Below are 26,467 nucleotides of genomic sequence, written 5' to 3' on the forward strand. Positions count from 1 at the left end.
CCAAGGACTTGGGCCATCTTCCACTGCATTCCCAGTCCGTAACAGTGAGCTGGATTGTAAGTGGAGCTGCAGGGATTCGAACAGGCGCCCATATGGGATCCTGGCACTTTACCCACTAAGCCACAGCAGCAGCCCCTGCATTTCCTTAACCCATGAGTTTGCTTTTCATCACTTTTGTGTAATTCTATCATAATTCTTTTGAATTCCTTTTCAGGCATTTCATCAATCTCTTCATCTTTTTTTTTTTTTTTTTTGACAGGCAGAGTAGACAGTGAGAGAGAGAGAGAGAGAGAGAGAAAGGTCTTCCTTTTGCCGTTGGTTCACCCTCCAATGGCCGCCACAGCTGGTGCACCGCGCTGATCCGATGGCAGGAGCCATGTACTTATCCTGGTCTCCCATGGGGTGCAGGGCCCAAGTACTTGGGCCATCCTCCACTGCACTCCCGGGCCATAGCAGAGAGCTGGCCTGGAAGTGGGGCAACCAGGACAGACTCCGGTGCCCTGACCGGGACTAGAACCTGGTATGCTGGTGCCACAAGGCAGAGGATTAGCCTAGTGAGCCGCAGCGCCCGCCCCAATCTCTTCATCTTTACATTGTGATATTGCAGCATTATTGTGTTCCTTTGGGGGAGTCATACTGTCTTCCTTGTTCTTGTTCCTCATGTTTGAAAGTTATTTTTAGGTATTTGTAGAGCTACTTATTAGTTTTCTCCTTTGATGGATTTTATCTGTGATGTGCCTCTGTGACATATTTCAGTCTCCTCTCCTTCAGTGGATATTCAGAGGTGTGTGCTGGGTGAGGCCAGGAATCTCTGGTTAGTGTTTGAGAATGGTAGAAGGGTCTAGGGTGACACCCACATTGGGCATGGTAGACCTCTAAGTTCAGTAGGGGGGAGGGTGTGATCACAGTGGCTAGCGTGATCACTTTCTCACCTCCCCTCTGCCAAGTTGACCAATGCCCAGCATGAGCCCACAGTGGCTACACCCCACTCACATCCACAAGAGCAACACAAAGGATTGTACTGTGCTCTCTGTGAACACAGAGCCATCTGTGCACAGAACCTGAGTACCCACCCCAGGTACTCAGGGATATCTGATCCTTGAAGCCAGACACAGTGATCGCCCAGAGACCCAGCTACATTCCATGCCCATTGTGCAGTCACAGAATTCTGACAGTCATAGCATGAAGGGCTCCACCTGTCACAGAGAGCAGGGCATCCACTCTCAGCCCTATGAGGCTGCTCCATTTGTGGAGAGAGCTGAGACCTTCCCAGACCCAGCTGCCTTTTGGTGTTCTGCCTTGGCAGTTTAAATACAGGCACCGGTGATACATGAGGAGGGTGCACCTCACAGGCTTAAGTGGGTGTCCTGCCCCCTTCCAACTCTCCAGGACAGACTCAAGGTCAGTGGAGACCGCAGATTTTTCCCTCAGATATAACCCGCTAGTCACACATGCAGGAGCTGTACTTGCATGGCTGGCAGCTTGTACTTTCCTTTTAAGATGGCATATTTCCTGGGAGCCCTTGTGGAGGGGATGGAAAACAGACAATGTGGTCTTGCTTCATGGGTTTAGGTGGGCACCCTGTCACTAGCTAGTGCTGCAGGCCATGTTCAGAGTCCTGGTGGTCCCCAGGGTTCTCTCACAGGCAATATCCCCAGTGACACGGGTTGCTGTAGTCTCCTCTTATTTCTCCATAAGAAGATGGTGTATCCTGATGCTGATTCTGATACTGGAAGGAGGGGAACACAGGACCACTGCCTGACTTTTTATTGCTGAGTATGGTGCTCTGCAGGAGTAGGGGAGGGGAAGAAGCAGTTCAACTTCCTTGCTCCAAGCCTGGTAGTTGCTTTCCAGGCTGAAGTAAAAGCCAGTAGGTGCCTGTGGAATTCCTTCTCAGCTAAAACTGTGGGCAGAGGGACAAGAGATGATTTCTTCCTCCCTTGTTGTGGAATGATTGTGGCTCACAGTGGGCAGCTGGCTTCACCATGTGGTTGGCTGCAGTGATGTCCCTGCCCTCTCTCCTTCTGTCCTATGGAGTTTTTGCTGTTTTTTCAGTTCTTTGTCAAACATTTCTGATAGTCCTCTCACAGATTTTGATATGTTGTTTTCATTTTCATTTATTTCAAGAAAGATTTTGATTTTCTTTTCAATTTCTTCAATGGTCCATTGATCATTCAGTAGCATGTTGTTTAATTTCCAAGTATTTATGAGTATTCCGTTGTTTTTCTCATTGTTGATTTCTAGTTTTACTCCTTTATGGTCCGAGAAGATAAAATATATGATTTCAATCTTTTTAAATTTGCTGAGACTGGATATGTGGCCTAATACGTGGTCTATCCTAGAAAATGTTCCATGTGCTAATGAGAATTTGTATTCTGTAGCTGTTGGGTGAAATGTACTGTAAATGTCTGTTAGGTTCATTTGCTTGATTGTGTTTCAACTCTGATGTATCTTTACTGATTTTTTTGGTCTGGATGATCTGTCCATTGATGAGAGTGGGGTGTTTAAGTCGCCCACTATAACTGTATTGGAGTCTATCTCTGTCTTTAGATCTAATAGTATTTACTGCTTATGTCTGGGTCATCTTGTGTTGTGTGCATATATGTTTATGATTCTTATGTTTTCTTGCTGAATAGAATCTTTCAATGTCCTTTTTAAAAAAGAGTTATTTATTTGAAAGGCAGAGTTATAGAGAGGCAGAGGCAGAGAGAGAGAGAGAGAGAGAGAGGGAGAGAGAGAGGGAGAAAGGGAGAGAGTGAGCGTGCGAGAGAGGCACATTTTCCAACCGCTGGTTCACTCCCCAAATGGCCGCAATGGCTGGAGCTGTGCCTCCTCTGGTTCTCCCACGTGGGAGCTGGTTTGGAATTGGAGCAGCAGGGACTTGAACCAGTGCTGATATGGGATGCAGGCACTGCAGGTGGCAACTCTATCCACTACGCCACAGCGCCGACCCCCAGTATTTCTTGTAAGGCTGGTCTGGTGGCAGTGAATTCTCTGTTTTTGCTTATTTGGAAAATACTTTATTTTTTCCTCATTTTTACAGGATAGCTTTGCTGGATATAATATTCTGGGTTGTGTGGGGAGCAGCCCGGACTGGACTGAGTTACTGGAATTAAGACTTATTCTATGCATCTGCTCTCCCACAATATGGCGCTGGGAGAGAAGTAAACAGCTTCTGCACAGCTGCCTCCAGTTCAACCAATAAACTGTAGGACTTGCTCCTGATTGGAGAGCAGCGTACTCGGCGTGTGGGCAGCCGAGTTGGGATTGGCGGAGGAGGACTATAAAGGAGGAGAGAGACGGCATGCACGAAGGAACATCTAAAGGGAACATCTATCTGAAGGAACACCTGTGCAGCCCCCGAGAGAGCCGGCCGGCCGGCGGTATGCTGCTCCCCCGCGGAAGTGGGGAAAGTGGCTAGGGGGAACCACCCTTCCACGGAGGTGGAAGGGACGGTAGCCAACCCAGGAAGAACCAGCAGCAAACCCGGGGAGGGCCGAGCAGACAAAAGAACAGCGCAGGGTCCTGTGTCGTTCCTCCACGAAGACGGGGAGCGACATAATGGTGCCGTGACTCGGATATGAAGCCTAGGCAGGGCTTAGTGTCGTTCCTCCACGAAGAGGGGCAGCGACAGGGTTGGAAGTATTTTTTTCTTTTAAGATCTTGAATATATCATCCCACTCTCTTCTGGCCTGTAGGGTTTCTGTTGTGAAGTCTGATATTAATCTAATTGATTTTCCTCTACATGTGACTTGATGCTTTTTCTGCCTTTACGATTCTTTCCTTGTCTTTAACTTTTGACAATTTGACAATGATATGTTTTGGAAAAGAAATTTTTTGGTTGAGTCTGCTTGGAATTCTTTGAGATTCTCATGTCTGGATGTCCATGTCTCTTTTAAGACCTGGGAAATTTTCAAATATTTCATTTAGCAAGTTTTTAATGCCTTTTTATTTTTCTTCCCTTTCAGGAGTACTTAACATATGAATATTTGGTCATTTAATGGTATATTTTACATAGACTTTCTTCATTCTTTTAAATTCTTTTCTCTTTTTTTGTCTGATTGGATTCTAACCTTTTTTATTATTACCTAGAAACCTTTTATTTAAGGTATACAAACTTCATGTATTTCATAAATACAACTTTAAGAACATAGTGATTCTTGTTGCCGTATCCTCCTTCCCACTTTCACTCCCACTCATCATCCTCCTTCCTATCCTATTCCCATTCTTAATGTTTACTGAGATATATTTTCAACTAATTTTGTACACATGAAATTAACCATACTCTAAGTAAAGAGTTCAACAAATAGCATGGAAAAAAAACTGTTCCCCAACAGTCAAGACAAAGGCTGTTCAAAGTCATCGCATCTCAAAGTGTCAACTTCACTTCTACAGATTACCTTTTAGGTACTCTATTAGTTACCACAGGTCGGGGAGAATATATGCCATTTGCTTTTTCGGGACTGGCTTATTTCATTAAGTATAATGTTTTCCAGTTACATCCCTTTTGTTGCAAATGACAGGATTTCACTTTTTTTAATTGCTGTATAGTATTCCATGGTGTATATTTTCCACAATTTCTTTATCCAGTCTTCAGCTGATGGGCATTTGGGTTGATTCCATTTCCTAGCTATTGGGAATGAAGCTGTAATAAACATGGGGGTATAGATAACTCTTTCATATGCTGATTTCATTTCCTTTGGGTAAATTTCCAGGAGTTGATTGTCTGGAGCATATGTCAGGACAGTATCTAGGTTTCTGAAATATCTCCATGCTGTTTCCACAGTGGCTACACCAGTCCACATTATCACCAACAGTGGATTAGGATATCTTTCCCCCACATCCTCTCCAGCATTTGTTTGTTGATTTTTATATCAAGCCATTCTAATGGGAGTAAGGTGAAACCTCATTGTCATTTTGGTTTACATTTCCCTGATAGCTAGTTATCCTGAGCATTTTTTCATGTGTCTGTTGGCCATTTGGATTTCCTCTTTTGAAAAATGCCCATTTGAGTCTGTTGCCTATTTCTTAACTGGATTGTTTACTTGTTGTTTATTTTCTTTAACACTGCATATATTCTGCATGTTAATGCTTTATCAGTTGCATAGTTTGAAAACATTGTTTCCCATTCTGTTGGTTGACTTCACTTTGCTGAGTGTTTCTTTTGCAGTACAGAAGCTTCTCAATTTAATGTAATCCCATTTGTCAATTTTGGATTTGATGTCCTGCACTTCTGGGGACTTTTTCCAAGAAGTCTTTGCTTATGGAAATGTCTTGCAGGGTTTCCCCAATGTTCTCTGATAATTTGATGGTTGGTCATAGATTTGGTCTTTGATGCATTTTTGAGTGGATTTTTGAGTAATCTGTAAGATAGGGGTCTTATTTCAAACTTTTGCATGCAGAGATCCAGTTTTCCCAGCACAATTTATTTATTTATTTTAAAGATCTACTTATTTTTTATTTTTATTTTATTTTTGACAGGCAGAGTGGACAGTGTGAGAGAGAGACAGAGAGAAAGGTATTCCTTTTCCATTGGTTCACTCTCCAGTGGCTGCTGTGGCCAGCATGCTGTGGCCAGTGCACCGTGCTGACCCGAAGCCAGGAGCCAGGTGCTTCTCCTGGTCTCCCATGAGGGTGCAGGGCCCAAGGACTTGGCCCATCCTTCACTGCACTCCCGGGTCACAGCAGAAAGCAGGACTGGAAGAGGGGCAACAAGGACAGAATCTGGCGCCTCGACCAGGACTAGAACTTGGTGTGCTGGTGCCGCAGGCAGAGGATTAGCCTATTGGGCTGCAGTGCCAGCCAAAGATCTACTTATTTAGTTGAAAGAGTTAGACAGAGAGAGGAGAAATGGCAGAGAGAGCGAGAGAGAGAGAGAAAGGGAGGGAGAGAGGGAGGGAGACAGAAAGTCTTCCTCCTCTGGTTCACTCCCCAATTGGGTGCAATGAGAGCTGTGCAGATCTGAAGCCAGGAGCCAGGCACCTCTTCCAGATCACCCATGTGGGTGCAGGGGTCTAAGGACTTGGGCCAGCTTCTACTGCTTTCCCAGGCCATAGCAGAGAGCTGGATTAGAAGTGGAACCAGCTGGGACTGGAGCCGGCATCCATATGGGAGGCCAGCACTGTAGGTGGTGACTTTACCCACTAGGCCACAGCACCACCCTCTCCACAGCACAATTTATTTTCAGACTGTACTTGCTCCAAGGATTGATTTTAGCTACTTTGTCAAAGATAAGTTGGTTGTGGATGTGTGAATTCATTTCTGGGGTTTCTCTTCTGTTCCATTTGTCTTCGCATCTGTCTTTGTGCCAGTTTTGATTATATCTACCCTGTAATATGTCTTGAAATCTGGTATTGTGATGCCTCTCGCTTTGTTTTTGTTATATAGGATTGCTTTAGCTATTCAGGGCCTCCTGTGTTTCCATATGAATTTTAAGCATTGATTTTTCTATATCGAAGAAGAATGTATTTGGTATTTTGATTGGTATCACATTGAATATGAAAATTGCTCTCAGTAATATGGACATTTTGATGATATTGATTCTTTCAACCCATGAACATGGAAGACTTTTCCATTATTTGTTGTCTTCTTCTATTTCTTTCTATAATGTTTCTAATTTTCATTATAGAGATCTTTGATGTCCTTGGTTAAATTGATTCCAAGGTATTTGATTTTTTGTAGATATTTTGAGTGGGATTGAACTTAGAAGTTTTTTCTCAGCCATGACATTGTGTATATAAAGGCTATTGATTTTTTAGTTTTATTTTTATATATTGCCACTTCACCAAACCCTTTTATGAGTTCCATAGTCTCTTAGTGGAGTCTTTTGTATCTCTAATATATATAAACATGTCATCTGCAAATAGGGATAGTTTGACTTCCTCCTTCCCAATTTGTATTCCTTTGATTTCTTTTTCTAACATAATTACTGTGGCTAAAACTTCCAGGACTATTTGAAATAGCAATGGTGAGAGTGAGCACCCTCGTCTGGTTCCAGGCATTAGTAGGAATGCTTCCACCATTTCCCCATTCAACAGGATTCTGGCTGTAGGTTTTTCATAAATTTCCTTGATTGTGTTGAGGGATGTTCCTTTTATACCCAATTTGCTTAAGCTTTTCATCATGAACAGATGTTGTATTTTATCAAATGTTTTCTCTGTACCTATTGAGGTAATCATATGATTTTTGTTCTTCAATTTGTTAAAATAGTGTATCACATTGTTTGATTTGTGAATGTTGAACTATCTCTACATTCTAGGGATAAATTTCACTTTGTCCAAGTGAATGATCTTACTGCTGTGCTACTGGATTTGATTGGCTAGTATTTTGTTGAGGATTTTTGTGTGTATGTTTATCAGGGAAATTGGTTTGTAGTTCTCTTTCTGTTGCATCTCTTTCGGATTTTGGAATTAATGATGCTGGCTTCATAGAAGGAATTTAGGAGGATTGCCTCCCTTTGAATTGTTTTGAATAGCTTGAGAAGAAGTGGAGTTAGTTCTTCTTTAAATGTCTGGTAGAATTGAGCTGAAGCCTTTTGCTACTGGGTTCTTCATTTTGGGAGGGGTCTTTATTACTGCTTCAGTTTTTGTCTCAGTTATTGGTATGTTTCAGTTTTCTACATCTTCATGGCAGAATTTTGGAAGGTTTTATGTGCCCAGGAATCAATCCATATCTTCTATGTTTCCCAAATTGTTGGTATACAGCTCTTTGCAGTAATTCCTAATGACTCTTTAATTTCTGTGGTATCTGTTGTTATATTTCCCTTTTCTTTAATTTATTTGAGTCTCCACCCTCAATTTTTTTAGTTTTTAGGCCAATGGTATATAATTTTTTAAACTTTTTCATTGATATTTTGAATTTTTGTTTCCATTTTGTTTATTTCTTCTCCAATTTTAATAATTTCTTTTAATCTACTAATATTGTGTTTGATTTGATGTTGCTTTTCAGGTTCTTTAGATGCATTGATAGCTCACTTATATGGTGCCTTTCCAGTTTCTTGAAGCAGGCTCCAATTTCTATAAACTTTCTTCTTAACATTGCTTTTACTTCATCTCGTAAGTTTTGATAAATTGTATTGTCATCTTCATTCATTTCCATAAATTTTTAAATTTCTCTTTTGATTTTTTCTATGATCTACTCTTCATTTAGGAGCACGTAGTTCAGTCTCCATGTATTTGCATATGTTCTAGAGATTCTTGATTTGTTGATTTCCAGCTTCTTTCCATTGTGGTCAGAGAATATGCATTATATGATTTTGATTTTTTGAATTTGCTGAGACTTGCTTTATGACCTAGCATGTGGTCTATCCTAGGGAAAGTTCATTGCATTGGTGCAAAGAATATGTTTTCTACAACTGTAGGATGAAAAATTCTGTAGATATCTATTAGGTCCATTTGGTCTACCGTGTTAATTGACTGTCATTTCCTTGCTGAATTTCTGTCTATTTCAGCTGTCTGTTGCAGAAAGTGGGGTACTGAAGTCCCCCATTACTATTTATTATAGTCTATGTCTCTCTTTTTTAAACTTCTATTTAATAAATATAAATTTCCAAAGTACAACTATTGGATTACAATGGCTTTTTCCTCCCTGTAACTTCCCTCCCACCCGCAACCCTCCCTTCTCCTGCTCCCTCTCCCATTCCATTCACATCAAGATTCATTTTCAATTCTCTTTATATACAGAAGATCAGTTTAGTATATATTAAGTAAATATTTCAACAGGTTACACCCACACAGAAACACAAAGTGTAAAGTACTGTTTGAGTATTAGTTACAGCATTAATTCACATTGTACAACACATTAAGGACAGAGATCCTACATGGGGAGTAAATGCACACTGACTCCTGTTGTTGACTTAACAAATTGACACTCTTGTTTATGGCATCAGTAATCACCCTAGGCTCTTGTCATGAGCTGCCAAGGCTATGGAAGCCCCCTGAGTTCACCGACTCTGATCATATTTAGACAAGGCCATGGTCAAAGTGGAAGTTCTCTCCTCCCTTCAGAGAAAGGTACCTCCTTCTTTGATGACCTGTTCTTCCCACTGGGATCTCACTCGCAGAGATCTTTCATTCAGTTTTTTTTTTTTTTTTCCCCTGGGTGTCTTGGCTTTCCATGCCTAAAATACTCTCATGGGCTCTTCAGCCAGATCCAAATGCTTTAAGGGCTGATTCTGAGGCCAGAGCGCTGTGTAAGACAACTGCCATTCTATGAGTCTGCTGTGTATCCCACTTCCCATGTTGGATCCTTATCTCCTTTTTAATTCTATCAGTTAGTATTAGCAGACACTAGTCTTGTTTGTGTGATCCCTTTGACTCTTAATCCTATCATTATGATCAGTTGTGAGCTGAAACTGATCACTTTCACTAGTGAGATGTCATTGGTACATGCCACCTTGATGGGATTGAATTGAAATCCCCTGGCACATTTCTATCTCTACCCTTTGGGGCAAGTCTGATTGAGCATGTCCCAAACTGCACATCTCCTCCCTCTCTCTCTCTCTTTTCCCCACTCTTATATTTAACAGGGATCACTTTTCAGTTAAAATTTAAACACCTATGAATAATTATATGTTAATTAAATAGTTCAACCAATAGTATTAGGTAGAACAAAAAAAAATACTAAAAGGGATAAAGTATTAAGTTGTTCATTGACAGTCAGGACAAGGGCTGATCAAGTCACTGTTTCCCTGGAAAATGCCATTTTTCTGGTTTCCCCCATCTTCTCTTTGTATAGATTTTTATAAAACCTAAATATTTGTTGAATGAATTATGTTACTGCCCACATTATACAGTTTTTTCATTTTTACTGGGTATATAATCACTGCCATATAATATCTTTAAAATATACATGTAAATGGATTATAGTAGTTTCACAAGGTTGTGCAGTTACCACCATCTAATTCCAGAACATTTTCATCACCCCACAAAGAAACCCAGTACTCATTAGCAGTCAGTCTCCATTCTTCCCTCTAACCCCTGCCTCTGGCAAAACACCAACTTACTGTCCACCTCTATAGATTTGCCTGTTGTGGACATTTCACATGAATGGATGCATAAAAATGTCTTTTCATAACTGGCTTCTTTCACTTAGAACAATGTTTTCTTTTTTTTAACTTTTATTTGAAGAATATAAATTTCCAAAGGACAGCTTATGGATTACAATGGCTTCCCCCCCCCCCCACAACTTCCCTCCCACCCACAACCCTCCCCTCTTCCGCTCCCTCTCCCCTTCCATTCACATCAAGATTCATTTTCAATTCTCTTTATATACAGAAGATCAATTTAGCATACATTAAGTAAAGCTTTCAACAGTTTGCACCCACACAGAAAAACAAAGTGTAAAATACTATTTGAGTACTAGTTATATCATTAAATCACAATGTACAAAACACTTAGGACAGAGATCCTACATGAGGAGTAAGTGCACAGTGACTCCTGTTGTTGACTTAACAAATTGACACTCTTATTTATGGCATCAGTAATCACCCTAGACTCTAGTCATGAGTTGCCAAGGTTATGGAGGTCTTTCGAGTTTGCCAACTCTAATCATATTTAGACAAGGTCATAGTCAAAGTGGAAGTTCTCTCCTCCCTTCAGAGAAAGGTATAGAACAATGTTTTCTAATTCATCATATTGTAGATATATCATGGCTTCAACCCATTTATGTATAGAATAATATTCCATTGTTTGGATATACCAATTTTATTTATCCATTCATAATTTGTGACATTAATGTGGTTTTTATTTTTAACTATTATGAATAATGCTGCTATAAATATTTATGTTTTTATACAGAACACATACATTTAAATGTAACTTATCAAAATTGAAAATTAATATTCAAATGATTTATTGATATCTATGATATGAAAATTTTTTAAATGTATAAAACATACCAGTAGCATTTTGTCTTGTCTTCATTTAGACTTTTCTGTTTAGTTTCAGAATTCATTTAAAAATTATTTTGGTATATAAAAAGAATACTGTCCTATATTATACTACTTGTTTCTACTTTCCCTAAAGAAAAGTACATATGGTATGTGTATATAGACATATTTCTAAGACATAATTTTAATTATTGAATACATTTCAATATTTTATTTTAATTACTGAGTTATGTCTTCTGAAAGGCCACCACAAAACACACCAAACACCAGAATAAGGAAGGGGTTTATTGACAGGAGAAACTTGTCAGGGTGGAGGAGGGAATGAAAAAGAGGGACTGGACCAGGAAACAGGCCTTGATATAGATACACAGGGATGAGGGATTGGGAACAGCTAAACCTGTTAGAGTCGGGGTGGGACTGCCACTTATGGTTGGGCCATTTGGTCACCTGACTCCTAGTAAGCCAGGCTGGGTCCTGGAGAACCTACTATAGGAGTCGGTAGTTGGGCTAGAGCCCAAGATGGCGTCCAGGGTTTGAGATGGTGATTTTAGATAAGATGGCACCATTTCACTACCGTCTTCTGTACAATAGAATTACATTTCTTGAGGACAATTCCTTCAGATTATTCTCCATTTTTCCCTTTCTTTCCCTTCCACTAGCAGCTGGTGGGTACCTGAAATGTTTGCTGAAATGAGTTTATAACATATGTGGAACCATAGAAGGATCAGGATTGAAAGGATTCCTAGAGACCAATAATATTGTGAATAACCTTGGTGATACAGCATTTTTAATTAAAGGTAGATTTTAACTAATTTCTGTAATTTTGGTTCTTACAAGTTTAATCACCATGTTCTATTCTATTCTATTCTATTCTTTCTATTTAGCACAGAGAGATAAAGGAAGAAAGAGAGTGAGTGCTCCTACCCACTGATTCATTCCCCTTAAGTCTACAATAACCAGGGCTAGGTAGACTGCATTTAGAATCTAGGGACTCAGTTCAGGTCTCCTATGTGGGTGACAAGGACCCAAGCAACTGAGCCATTATTACTGACTCTCAAGATGTGCACAAACAGGAAGCTGGAGTCAGGAACTGGAGCTTGGGTTCAAACACAGGTACTTGATATGGGATGCATGCATCCTGAGTGGTGTCTTAATTACTAGATAATATTCTGACTCCTGTGCTGTATTCTTGAATTATCCATTTGGAAAGACTGAAAAAAGAGTTATATGAAGAAAGAATATATTACCACCTCTAGTCTTGCCAAAGTGATCCAACGTGAGAATGATCAAGCTGCCAATTTTTGGGCAGTAGAAAAGGCAGAGAAGCTTGCTGAGCTGCACTGAGAATATGCAACCAACAAAATCGCCACTGAGAAAAGCTCTACATTACATAGCCTGTGTTCCTTCATCGGCACATTGTAAGGAAAAGAAGGGGATGGACGGGGACGTGGTAGGCTAAGTGACTAAGCAGATATGTTGATTTTTTTAAGAAGTTGGGAAAGGCTAGATAATGTCTGGGACCTCACTATATCAATGATGAGACTACAAAATGCAAGGAAGCAATAGTGTAAAGAAAGTGTGTTCTTTGTGGAGGAAAGTGGTGGCTATCTTTGGGACAGGACACATGGAAGAAAAGCTCAGTTGAGAGTGTTAAGGGCATTGTATGAGTTTCCTATTATTTCCATAACAAATTACCTTAAAATTAGTGGTTTAAAACGATCACATTTATTGTCTCAGTTTTTAAAAAGATTTATTTTTTGCACGACAGAGTTTTACACACACACACACACACACATACAATGAGATAGATAGAGAGAGAGGGGTACCATCTGTCCATTGATTTAGTGCACAAATGACCACAACTGCCAGAGCTAGGCCAGACTGAAGTTAGAAGCTTGGAACTCCACCTGGGTCTTGCATTTGGGTGCAGGGGCCCAAGTACTTGGACCACCTTCTACTGCTTTCCCAGGTACATTATCAGGGATCTGGACAGGAAGTGCAGCAGCTGGGACCTCATGAGATGCTGGTGTCATAGGCAGTGGCTTAACCCAGTCTGTGAATACTGGCCCCTATTTCACAGTACTATAGTTAAGAATTCCAGGTGCACTTACCTGGTTTCTCCATTATGGGTCTCATAAAGTGGTAATTATATTGCTAACTGGGTTCTTGTCAGGAGGCTCTGAATGAAAACCTGCTTTTAAACTCATCCAGACTTTTGACAGAGTTCAGCTCCTGCGACTCCAGGACTAAGATCTTTCTCCTTGTTTGCTGTCTTCTTGGTGCCTTACTCAGCTTAAGGCCACTGGCCCCTTATATTACCTCCTCCACCTTCAAAGAGCACTAGTGGGTAGGGCCATTTTTATGCTTTGAAGCTCTCTGATTTTTCTTTCAGCAGCAGAATCAATATTGACAGAAGAATTTGCTGATGATTCTCAGATAATGTGACAATTTAACTGAGCCTCATCAATTCACCTTATACATCAACAAATCTTATTTGAAACTTCATTTTTAGCCAGCAGTCCATATTCATTTTCAGCTTTAGAGGAAATTATTCTTCATATCTGGTGTGTTAGATATTTGTTACTATAATGAAATACCTGAGGTTAGGCACTTTACGAAGAAAAGAGGTTTTTGGACCCCACTGGTTCAAGCCTCTGATGAAATGTTGCTTCTGTCAGCGTCCTGAGGTGGTGCAGGGCAACACATGGCAAGAGACAGGGAGCACACAATACTTAGAATAACGTTATCATTAAAATGAAAACGGTGGGGGCCAGCTCTTGGGCATGGTAGGCTATGCCTCTGCCTGTGACACCGACATTCTGTATGGATGACTGTGAGGCCTGGGAAAGCAGTGGAAGATGGCCCAAGTTCTTGGGCCCCTGAACCTGCATGGAAGACCCAGAGGAAGCTCCCAGCTCCTGGCTTAGGATCAGCCCAGCTTCAGCTGTTGTGGCCATCTGGGGAGGGAACCAGTGAATGGAAGACCTTTCTATCCATCTCTCTCCCTTTCTCTCTCTGTAATTCTACCTTTCAGATAAGTAAAAAATATCTTTTCGAAAAATTAAAAATAAAAAGGGTGGAACTTTGGTGTAGTGGTTAACATGCTGCTGTGGGGCCAACACTGTTGTGGTGTAGTGGGTTAAGCTGCTGCCTGTGATGCTGGCATACCATATGGGCACTGGTTTTTGCCCAGGCTGCTCCCCTTCCAACCCAGAACCCTGCTAATATGCCTGGGAAAGCAGCAGAGGATGGACCAAGTGCTTGGTGCCTGCCACTGATGTGGGAGTCCCAAATGAAGCTCCTGGCTCCTGTCTTCAGCCTTGTCCAGCCCTGACCATTGTGGCCATCTGGGGAGTGTCTTGGCTTACCATGCCTGAAATACTCTCATGGGCTTTTTAGCCAGATCCAAAGCCTTAAGGGTTGATTCTGAGGCCAGAGTGCTGTTTAGGACATCTGACATTCTATGAGTCTGCATAAGATCAGAGTTGGTGAACTCAAGAGGCTTCCATAGCCTTGGCAACTCATGACGAGAGCCTTGGGTGATTACTGATACCGTGAGTAAGAGTGTCATATGTTAAATCAACAACAGGAGTCACTGTGCACTTACTCTCCATGTTGGATCTCTGTTCTTAATGTGTTGTACTATATGAATTAACGGTATAACTAGTACTCAAACATTACTTTACACTTTGTGTTTCTGTGTGGGTACAAACTGTTGAAATCTTTACTTAGTATATACTAGGTTGGTCTTCTGTATATAAAGAGAATTGAAAATGAATCTTGATGTGAATGGGATGGGAGAGGGAGCGGGAGATGGAAAGGTTGTGAGTGGGAGGGAGGTTATGGGGGGAAAAGCTACTATAATTTATATTTATTAAATAAAAGTTCAAAAATTAAGTCAAATATTAAGTGGAATTTACAGTAAGTGCACAAAACATGAAGAATTCATTCCCTTTCTATTGTATAACTGACAATTAGAGTGGGATAAGAGTACCACCCTGAATCCTTTTCTGGCCTTACCATGAGTGCCTTACCTGTGTCCCACAGTTGTATCCTTCTTCACATAATTTTATATGGGTTGATATGCTTAGGCCTACATTTTTTATTGAAGATTTATTTATTTGAAAGTCTGAGTTACACACTGAATTACAGTGAGTTATTTATTTGAAAGTCTGAGAGGCAGAGAAAGAGAGAGAGAGAGAGAGAGGACTTTCACCCACTGGTTCACTCCCTAATTGGCTGCAATGGCCGGAGCTGTGCCAATCCAAAACCAGGAGCCAGGAGCTTCTTCCAGGTCTCTCACATGGGTGTAGGGGTCCAAGGACTTGGGCCATCTTCTATTGCTTTTCCAGGCTATAGCTGAGAGCTGGATCAGAAGTGGAGCAGCTGGGTCTCGAACTGGCACCCATATGGGATGCTGGCACTATAGGCGGTGGCTTTACCGCCTACATCACAGTGCCAGCCCCAGGCCTAAACTAAAAAAAATTGTTTAGCCACAACTTACCTTCTCAATCACATATTTACAAACTACTTCTATATCATTTATAGACATGATTAGAGCAACTTTGTTATGAGAGCTGACTAAAAACAACTTATTATGGTAGCACTAGGTTGTACTCTGTCAAATATTGGTCAGTGTGCACCACAGCTTTGTAGGATTTATGGAGCTCTTCCAGAATACACTAAGGTTCTCTGGGTCAAATATTTGAAATTTCACCTACGTAGATTCCTTTATTTTCTGGATGAGGAAAATGAGGTCCAAAGAGATGTGTCCCAAATGGGCTTGCAGGGCAGCACAGCCAAGGTGAGGCAGGTGGCAGATTCTGTATGGCCTCTGTTCCATTCCATAGTCCTTTGATCAACTGCTGATACACTGAATTAGCATGTTGACTGACTTTGTGGTTCCTTTGCTGAATCTTGTGTTTGTGATTAGCATTATTGATGTTAGAAAGAGGCTTTGGCTGTTGCTGGTATAATTAACTGTATGTTACTGGCTGGCATTGTGACACAGCAGATAAAGCTGCTGCTTGAGAAGCCGGCATCCTATATGGGCACCAATTCGAGTCCTGGCTGCTCCACTCTGACCCACTCCCTGCTAGTGGCCTGGGAAAAGCAGTGGAAGATGGCCCAAGTGCTTGGATCCCTGCTATCCTTGTGGGACACCTGAAAAATGCTTCTGGCTCCTGGCTTCAGTCTTGCCCCAGCGCTGAGCATTGCAACCATCTGGGGAGTGAACCAGTGGATAGAAGATTGCTTTCTCTCTCTCTAACTCTGACTTGTAAATAAATAAATAACCTATAAAAATTAACTGTATTTGAAAATATAAATTGGCAAAAATACTGTAGACTCCTTTCTATCATTTTGTGAATAAGTTGTAATTATCCATGGAAGCCTTCAGTGGTCTTTGTAAGGATGACAGTTAAAGTTTGACTCCTTAATTGATTGGCAGTGTAAATATTAATTTCTGATTAAATGGTGTCATCTAAGTACTAGTACTTCAAAACAGTTGTGGAGAAAGTAGAATTAAAGGATCAGTTTTGAGGCAGATGTTTGTTGCAGTGGTTAAGTGGCCAATGTATTGGAGTGCCTGGTTTAAGTACTGGCTACTGTGTTTCCAATCCAACTTCTTGCTGATGTACACAACATGGGTAGTGGTGATGATGGCTCACATACTTGGATCACTGCCACCCATCAGGGATTCTTGGATTGAGTTCTTCTATTAGGTTTCTGGCTTTGGCCTGGGCCAATTCTGGCTTTGGGGAGTGAAGTAGTAGATGGATAATCTCCCTCTCCCTCTATTTGTGCCTCTCTCTCTCTTTCACATGATTGAAAAAAAAAGAAATATGAAAAAACTTCAAAAAGTTCACGGAAAACAGAAATAAAAGATCAGTTTATTTCAGTGTAAAAACTAAAAGTTTATTTTGGTGTGAAATTTTTTTGAAAACAAAGCATAAAGAGTTCTTTAAAATTTTGTAGAAAATACATATTGTGATAGAATATTCATGAGCTTCATTTTTTTTGTATCAACATAAACTTTCCTTTTAATTCCATTTTTCATGATCTGTTTTATGTGTCCTCATAGATTCCTGCTTTGTGAATTGTGGGGAGCAATTCGGACTATACTGTTACTGGAATTAAGATTTATTCTATGCATCTGCTCTCCCACAACATGGCGCTGGGAGAGAAGTAAACAGCTTCCTCACAGCTGCCTCCAGTTCAGCTAATAAACTGTAGGACTTGCTCCTGATTGGAGGAGAGCGGCGTGCTCGGCGTGTGGGCAGCCGAGTTGGGATTGGTGGAGAGGACTATATAGGAGGAGAGAGACGGCATGGTGGGTGTGGGTTGGTTGGAGAGTGCATTGGAGAGTTCGCGGGGAAGTTCGTTACTTCGTTCTTTCTCATTTCTCTACTCATTCTTGCTTTGGGAGTTTGCTGTTTACTTATTCTTACTTTACTATAGAAAGGACTTGTAAAAAAAAAGGGAACAACAAGCGCCCGGTCCGGTGCGGCTCCTCCGCGTGCGGAGGAGCAGCAAGTGGTGCCGTGACTCGGATAGGAAACCTAGGAGGGAAAGACCGGGAAGAAGTGGGAAATTACTGGAGAGAGAGACTAGCAAAGAGCCTAGGGGAAGGCCGGACGGAAAGAGTGCCGGTGAAAAGCTAGTCAGAACCTAGAAAAAAAGCCGCGGGGGAAGAAAATTAGAAGCTAGGAAGGAGGTATTAACTGGGAACGTCTGGGAGACTCAGTCTTCCATTACGCTCACTGCTCCAACATGTCACAGACGGTACAGACAATGGAGTTCTTTGGCTACTCTTTGCCCACTGGCTACCTCTTCCTCCTCCTGGGCACCATCCTCTGTTTCTCCCTAAAGATCATCCATGGGCTAAATATGGTTTCTCTCTCTCTCTCTTCCTACTCCCCACCTCGTCGCAGCTTTTCCTCTAAGCAAGGGAAACGAGGGGGGAGGAAAATTCATGCATTCGTAAGAGCAATCGTAGAGACGTCCCCCTGGTTTCCACAGCAGTGGAGGCAGGTGGGACGGAAAATGCGCGAGGCTGGGGAACCGATAGAAGTGCTGAAGCTGTGGCAACTCGTTGATCAGGTGCTTCAGAACCCCACGGAAGGGATCGAGTTGTTGCTTAATGAGGGGAGTGAAATGCAGGAAGAATTATGGCAGGGCAGCCAGGCGAGCAACTATTGTAACGAACAAGTGAGAAGAAAATCAAAGAATGATTTAGAGAGCCAGGAAGCTTATGGGGGGGAGAAGGAAGCTGAGGAGGGAACCTCGCCCCCGAGAGAGATGCCTGGCCATACAAGGCTGGCAAATTCAACCACAAAGGATGAATCACCACCCCGGTATCGCCCATTGGTACTACCAAAGTTTCCTCCTGTAAAGAAAAGCCCCTTTTTTCCATATGAGATTGAAGAAGAGTGGGAGGAAGAAGGAGTGATGGAGGGAGTAGGTATGCAGGAGGAGCTAGAAAGGCCAAGAACCGAAAACAAGCAAAGGGGAGCTGTTTATAGAAAACCTGCTTGGGAGCAGTACCAGGAACCAGGCCAGGTGTTTCCTGTAATTCAGGATCCACAGGGAAACAGGGGATGGACGCCTCTTGACCATAAATTACTTAAAGAGTTGCAGCAATCAGTACAATTGTATGGGCCCCATGCAAGTTACACTCAGGCAATCCTTGATAACATCGGGCAGCAAGGCCTAATACCTGAGGATTGGAGAAACTTAGTAAAGGCGGTGTTAGGCGGGGGTGACTTCCTCTTGTGGTTAGCTGCCTATAAAGAATTTGCGCGAGAATATTCAAAGCAGAACTATCAAACAGGGAATCAAGCATGGGATGAGGAAATGTTAAATGGAGAAGGGCGATTTGCCTGTCCCGATGAGCAGGCCCGATTACCAACAGCTGTCCTCTTACAGGTGAGAGAGATAGCAAGAAGAGCCTGGAAGGTGATACCCAGAAAAGGAGAAGTAAGACACAGCCTAACTAAGATAGTACAGGGCCCTACCGAACCTTACGCTGATTTCGTGAACCGATTAATGGAAGCAGCAGGAAACATTTTCGAAACCGTGGAAGAAGCAATGCCCTTAGTCAAAAGATTGGCGTATGAACAGGCCAATAAAACATGTCGGGAAGCTCTTAGACCATGGCAGCATAAGGACATCCCTACCTTTTTGAAAATCTGTAGGGATGTCATGGATGATGTAGTTTCTGGATCACATGCTGCAGTAGCAGTAACCCGACAATTTAGACAGAACATGAGGGGACGTATATGCTTTAGATGTGGTCGAGAAGGGCATCTAATGAGGGAATGTAGGGCCAGATTTCCAGCCCGAGATCGGCAGGGCATAGAGAACTCGAGAAGACCAGGCCTTTGCCCACGCTGTAGAAGAGGAAATCATTGGGTCAGTGAATGTTACTTTAAAATAAACAGCGCAGGCAATCCCCAGAGGATGCCAAATGAGCCGGGCCCCATAAGAAGATCAGGTGTATATGGTCAACAGCAAAAAAACGGAATGTGGGCCCCTGCACCCCGGGGCCAAAACAATCGGTGGGTGCCACGGTCCCAAAACCAAATATTTACCGCGCAGAGTTACGAGCCACCGAATATTCGGTACTGACACCTCAAATGGGGCCACAAGCCATAGAGGTGAGGGCAGAAGCAATTTCAGCGGAGCATAACGGACTTGGAATAATCGTAGGAAAAGAAACAAATGCTTTGAGAGGCCTAATGGTCATCACCGGAGTCATTCAATTACCTTTTGATAAGTTAAAAGTGCTAATACAATCTACAAAGGGTATTATTCAAATCAAACCAGAAGAACCTGTGGCTCAAATACTGATCATGATTGGAGCGCAGGATGTTCATGGACCCCAAGGGGAGAAATTTGCAGCCTTATCCCTATCTCTAGCAGATCGACCTCTGTGGACCTTAACCATTAGAGGAAAGTCGATTCAGGGCCTGCTAGACACAGGTGCGGATGTAAGTATAATTTCGGAAAATGATTGGCCGAAGTCATGGCCCCTTCAGCCAGGAGATAATACTTTAGTAGGCCTAGGTGCGGCCATGACACCATCAAGGAGTGCTCAGGTGCTTCATTGGCAGGATCAAGAAGGGAACAAGGGAAATGTGTAACCTTATGTTAGTGCACTCCCCATCACATTATGGGGAAGAGACATTTTAGAACAATTGGGACTGACGTTAACAAATGAGGATCAATTGGAGAGTTCTACAGAACGGCGTATTATGTATAAAAAGGGATATCCGGAGAGAGGATTAGGCTCCAGAGAAGGCAGAAGGGACCTAGCCCAGCCCAAAGGCGATTTTAAAAGACAGGACACGGGTTTTTCGTGGGGGCCACTGAGATGCAGCCGCTGCCATTGTCATGGCTGGACAACAAGCCAAAGTGGATACCACAGTGGCCCCTTACCCAGGAAAAGCTGGCTGCGGTAAATGATATAGTATCACAACAATTAGAGGCAGGCCATTTGCAACCATCAACCTCCCCATGGAATACGCCAATATTCGTGATAAAGAAAAAATCAGGGAAATACCGGTTGTTGCATGATTTACGGGCTGTTAATCAGCAGATGCAACCCATGGGGGCATTGCAACCCGGACTCCCGGTTCCTACTATGATCCCAAAGCATTGGCCACTAATAGTACTCGATCTGAAGGACTGCTTTTTTAGCATACCTCTACATGAACAAGACACTCAGAGGTTTGCTTTCACCGTACCTTCCATTAATCATCAAGGTCCCGACAAAAGATATGAATGGAAGGTGCTTCCCCAAGGAATGACTAACAGTCCTGCCATATGCCAGCTATATGTTGACCAGGCAGTAGAGCCGGTTCGACAACAGTGCCCAAAAGTACAAATTTTACACTACATGGATGACTTGTTAATAACGGCTGAAAGTGAAAGTCACCTAATGGAAGCATATAAGCTGCTGCTATTATATTTGGAAAAAGTTGGGTTACAAGTAGCGCCAGAGAAGATACAAAAAGGGGAAGTAGTACAGTACTTAGGACTTAAAGTAACTTCTGAAAAGGTAACCCCATTAGAATTTGAAATTGCAATAGATGGGTTACAGACCCTTAATGACTTCCAAAAATTATGTGGCAATTTAAATTGGTTGAGGCCCTATTGTAAATTAACTACCGAAGATATGATGCCATTATTCAATATTTTAGAAGGAGATGCCCAGCTTGATTCCCCTCGTAGATTGACAATAGAAGCCCGCTTGGCGTTACAGAAAATTGAAAAACAAATTAAAGCAATGCAGATGGAAAGATGTGATCCACAACAAGCCCTAGAAATATTAATTTTTATGGAACAGCTGTATCCCTTCGCAGTCATTTGGCAAGGAGGACCCTTGTTGTTTGTATACCCACATTCACATGCACCGCGTGTACTATACACCCAAGGCATTGCGGTGGCCGATTTAATATTAACAGCAATAAAAAAGGCGACAGAAATGGCGGGGAAGACTCCAAAGCGATGTGTAGTTCCCTTTGCTCAAGAGGCAGTAGAAGCCTTTACAAGGGAATGCTGGCAATGGGCATACATAGTTCTCATTCTACAAATAGAGATTGACAATCACTACCCTCGCCATCCATTTGTTAACTTCTGCACACAGGTTTCAATAAAACGGGTGCAGAAGGTGCGAAGGGATCCAATTCAAGGGGCAGTTACCGTATTTACGGATGGAGCTAAAGGCGGAACAGGAGCAGCTATATTTAACAATCAACGATATTTTGTTTTAACAGCATCCCCTTCTCCACAACATGCAGAATTAGCTATTATCGCAACAGTATTACGCAGAGAGAGCGCACCCATGAATATTTTGTCTGATAGTGCATATGTGGTGAATGCAGTTCAGATGCTCGCTACACAGTGCCTTATTCTTAAATCCTCCTCAGTCTATTCTTATCTAAGTGAAATTCAGGGGTTATTAAATCAAAGAGAGCATGCTATTTACATAGGCCACATAAGAGCTCATTCTAATTTACCTGGCCCACTTACTCGAGGAAACATGATGGCAGATCACTATTCAAGATTCTTGCTTGCATGCACCGCTTTGGAACAAGCTAAAGAATATCACTCTAAATGGCATGTTAACACCCACACTTTAAGTTTTAAATTTAATATTCCCCGCAAGCAAGCAGAAGATATCATTAGATCCTGTGAAAAGTGCGTTGTTACCATAGTTCCAAAGATTCCTACGGGAGCCAATCCCCGTGGCCTTAAACCAGGACATATCTGGCAGATGGACGTTACACATATCCCCTCTTTTGGGCGACAAAGCTGTGTTCACGTCACTGTAGATACATACTCAGGTGTAATTATGGCCACAGCCATGAATAAAGAAGGAGTACAACAAGTAATCCAACACTGCTTGCAGGCTTTTGCAGCCTGGGGAGTTCCTCATGTGATCAAAACGGATAACGGCCCAGCGTATACATCAAAGCGTTTTGCTGCATTTTTGAAAGAATTCGGAATCTCCCATATTACCGGTATTCCATACAATCCACAGGGGCAAGCTGTGGTAGAACGCGCTCACTTATATTTAAAAAATTTAATAATTAAACAAAAAGGGGGAATAGGGGAAATGGCCACATCCAACAAGGATGTCTTGGCCCTAGCTCTTTATACAATTAATTTTTTGAACAAGAAAAAGAACGGTAAAACACCTGCAGAAATGCATACTCAATCAGTTGATAAGGAATCAATACAGTGGGTAATGTGGAAGGATTTACAGGACAACCAATGGAAAGGCCCGTTCCCCTTACTCAGAAGAGTACGAGGCGCCGTTTGTTTTTTTCCACAGGGGGCGGCACAACCAATATGGACCCCTGAGAGAAGAATTCGGTTGATAAACCTGCCAGCAGAAGATCTAGAAGAAGAAAACTCCATTTGAGGAAGAAAACAATGAATAACCAATCCCTGGGATCTTTGGAATACGGGACATTTTTCAACAAAATCTGAAGTAGCACGACAAACAAGAGTCAATAGCATGAAGATCACACTGAACTTTACACAGGCGCGTATCAACGCCAAAAAATAAAAAGAAAGGGGGATCTGTGGGGAGCAATTCGGACTATACTGTTACTGGAATTAAGATTTATTCTATGCATCTGCTCTCCCACAACATGGCGCTGGGAGAGAAGTAAACAGCTTCCGCACAGCTGCCTCCAGTTCAGCTAATAAACTGTAGGACTTGCTCCTGATTGGAGGAGAGCGGCGTGCTCGGCGTGTGGGCAGCCGAGTTGGGATTGGTGGAGAGGACTATATAGGAGGAGAGAGACGGCATGGTGGGTGTGGGTTGGTTGGAGAGTGCATTGGAGAGTTCGCGGGGAAGTTCGTTACTTCGTTCTTTCTCATTTCTCTACTCATTCTTGCTTTGGGAGTTTGCTGTTTACTTATTCTTACTTTACTATAGAAAGGACTTGTAAAAAAAAAGGGAACAACAAGCGCCCGGTCCGGTGCGGCTCCTCCGCGTGCGGAGGAGCAGCAGTGAATATCTGTATCCATTTCAATTACCTTTCATACGTTGCTCACCTAAAAAGGCCTTATCCAGTGTGTAGGACAATTTATATAAGCTCATTTATGCTTTCTTGCTAGTAAATAGTTGGTAATACATGTCTGTCTGTATGAACAAATGGGGATATTTATTTTCATTAAATCTTGATAGTGAGGCTGTGAGAAAATAGTAGTCACCATTAGCCAGGATTAGGCACCTGACTGTACTCTAACCAGGCTCTTTGAGCCCCCTTCTCGGCTGAGCCATAACCTTGGCCTTTATGGAAATGAGTGGATGCTAACATAGCCTCATTTCTAGATCCCCTTATTGAGTGCCTGACTGAGAAAATGCAGAGCTGTGAAAAAGATTCGCTGCCTCTTCCAGGCAACACTTAAAGAAGGGGTTGTTGTCTCCCAGCCTTTGTGGGACGATAGGTGGCTAACCCTGATGGACTCCAGTTGGCAAACATGGATGGATTTCTTGTGAATCAACTCCCCCTGCAAGCTTCTTATAAATTTCCACCTCCTGACTACTGAGTACCTGCTTGCTCCTATCCTTACTTCCTCATTCTCTCTTGAAAACTCCCATTCACTACTCTAAAAGAGTTTAGTTCATATTGGACTTTTTCTCTGTTCCAAGAGTTTATTGCTGATTAAAATCTGTCCTTATCACTTTAAGTCCTGTCTGGCTTTATTTATTGTTGACGTTTCAACTTCCTTTGGCAACCACTAGAAACTGGAGTGCATGACCAAACTGGCTTAAGCAAGTTTACAACTATAGGCTGTGTATAATTCTGAGAGTCGATGAGGTCTTAAATCCTCTGATCCCTTAATGTGTTTTTCTTCCCCCTTTATCACAACTGCAAATGAATTTATAGAAAACAGGAGTTGCTGCTGTGGATCCTTGTGACTTCCTGACAAGTGGTTGGCTTTGCTGTCCTTTAACTTTCTGCCCTTGTTGGTGCTACTGCTTTTGAGACACAAAAACTCATGATCAGTTGGGCTCCAGAATCATTCCTTGTAGAACAGAGTTGGACCCATAGGTACTAGGACATCAGGGTGGGGGAGCAAAGTTGGATTTTTGACCTGAGGGCTTGGAGTTTAAGGGAGTTATGGGTTCACTTGAGATCTCAGATGCTATGGGCTGAATTATGTCTCTTCCTACCCCCTGCTCTGCCATTCATGTCATTCATCTATTAAAGTCCCAGAATGTGACTGTATTTACAGATAGGCTCTTTGCTGTAGAAATCATGTTAAAATGAGGTCCTCAGGTGGGCCCTACTCCAAGATGACCGATGTCCTTACAAGAGGCAATTAGGACATTGACACTCACAGAAAGACCATGTGTAGAGACAGGGAAAGATGGCCATCTACAAGCCAAAGAGTGAGGCTGCAGGGGAAACCAACCCTGCTGACACTTTGGTCTCAGAATTCCAGCCTCCAGACTTCTGAGAAGACAAAATTCTGTGGTTTCAGCCACATTTCCTATGTCACATTGTTGTGGTCGCCTGGCAGCCTAGCAGACCAATCTGCCAGGGCAGTTTGTCTCTGATTTGGCCTCCCTGAGCTCTGTCCTTCATGTGTGGCTACGGCCTTGGCTCTCAATCTGAAGGCTCACAGGCTGGAATTGGGTTAAACATGCGGGGTGCCTAATAACATTCCTTTCCATTAGAGCAAATTCCAGGAGGCAGCCTAATGCCCAAATGACCTTAAAGGAGGAAGTGGCCTCAGATAGAACCTCAGACTCCCAAATGAGAAACTTCCTGTGGACATTCCAAGTGCTTCTAAAGATGACCTCGCAGATGTAACATTCTGGGTAATTTTTATTCTCTTCTCTGCAGGTGAGGAAATCTTCCTTTAGCTCCAAATAAAAAACACATACTCTGCTGCTAAAGAAATGGAAATGATTTCTCAATTCCAAAGATGGAAAGGCCCCAGGGTTTGTGGCTCTCTTCCTTCTCAGTGAGATTGTCTAACTCTGAAAATCCACCCTATCTGCTAGCAAGTAAACCAGGAGGGGCTGTAACTTAGTGTTTAAGCCTCTGCCTCCAGTGCTGGTATCCCATATGGGCAATGGTTTGATGGTTTGTGCCCTGGCTACTCCTCTTATGATCCAGTTCCCTGCTAAAGTGCCTGGGATGCAGTGGAAGATTGCCCAAGTGTGTGGCCCCTGCATCCAATTAGGAGATCTGAAAAAGGCTCCTGGATCCTGGCTCTGGTTTAGCCTATCTGGCTGTTGTGGCCATTTAGGGAGTGAACCAGAGGATAGAAGATCTTTCTCTCTGTATCTCCCATTCTTTGTCTGTAACTCTGCCTCTCATACAAACAAACAAATAATTTTTTTAAAGAAAAAGAAATTAAAGGGATACAAATTGGGAAGGAAGAAGTCAAACTATCCCTCTTTAAAGATGATGTGATTCTTTATTTAGGGGGCCCAAAGAACTCTACTAAGAGACTATTGGGACTCATAGAAGAGTTTGGCAAAGTAGCAGGATATAAAATCAGTGCACAAAAATCCACAACCTTTGTATATATAGGCGATGCCATGGCTAAGAAAGAACTTCTAAGATGAATCCCATTCACAACAGCTACAAAAACAATCAAATACCTTGGAATAAACTTAACCAAGGATGTCAAAGATCTCTACAATGAAAATTACAAAACCTTAAAGAAAAAAATAGAAGAGGATACCAAAAAATGGAAAAATCTTCCATGCTCATGGATTGGAAGAATCAATGTCATCAAAATGTCCATTCTCCCAAAAGCAATTTATAGATTCAATGCGATACCAATCAAAATACCAAAGACGTTCTTCTCAGATCTAGAAAAAATGATACTGAAATTCATATGGAGACACAGGAGACCTCGAAAAGCTAACTCAATCTTGTACAACAAAAACAAAGTCAGAGGCATCACAATACCAGATTTTCGGACATACTACAGAGCAGTTATAGTCAAAGCAGCATGGTACTGGTACAGAAACAGATGGCTAGACCAATGGAACAGAATAGAAACACAAGAAATCAACCCAAACATCTACAGCCAACT

General features: G+C 42.2%; 1 long non-coding RNA gene across 1 annotated transcript in view; it reads left to right on the forward strand.

Moving 5' to 3' along the window:
- The first annotated feature begins 1,177 nt into the window (after positions 1 to 1,177).
- The window catches only part of LOC127494004 (uncharacterized), a 106,591-nt gene continuing 81,301 nt past the window's right edge, over positions 1,178 to 26,467 (forward strand). The window contains exon 1 of the long non-coding RNA XR_011387753.1: positions 1,178 to 1,401. This is a non-coding gene — a long non-coding RNA (uncharacterized lncRNA). The remainder of the gene's footprint in view (positions 1,402 to 26,467) is intronic.

This window comes from Oryctolagus cuniculus, chromosome 4 (assembly GCF_964237555.1).
Source record: "Oryctolagus cuniculus chromosome 4, mOryCun1.1, whole genome shotgun sequence".
NCBI lineage: Eukaryota > Metazoa > Chordata > Mammalia > Lagomorpha > Leporidae > Oryctolagus > Oryctolagus cuniculus.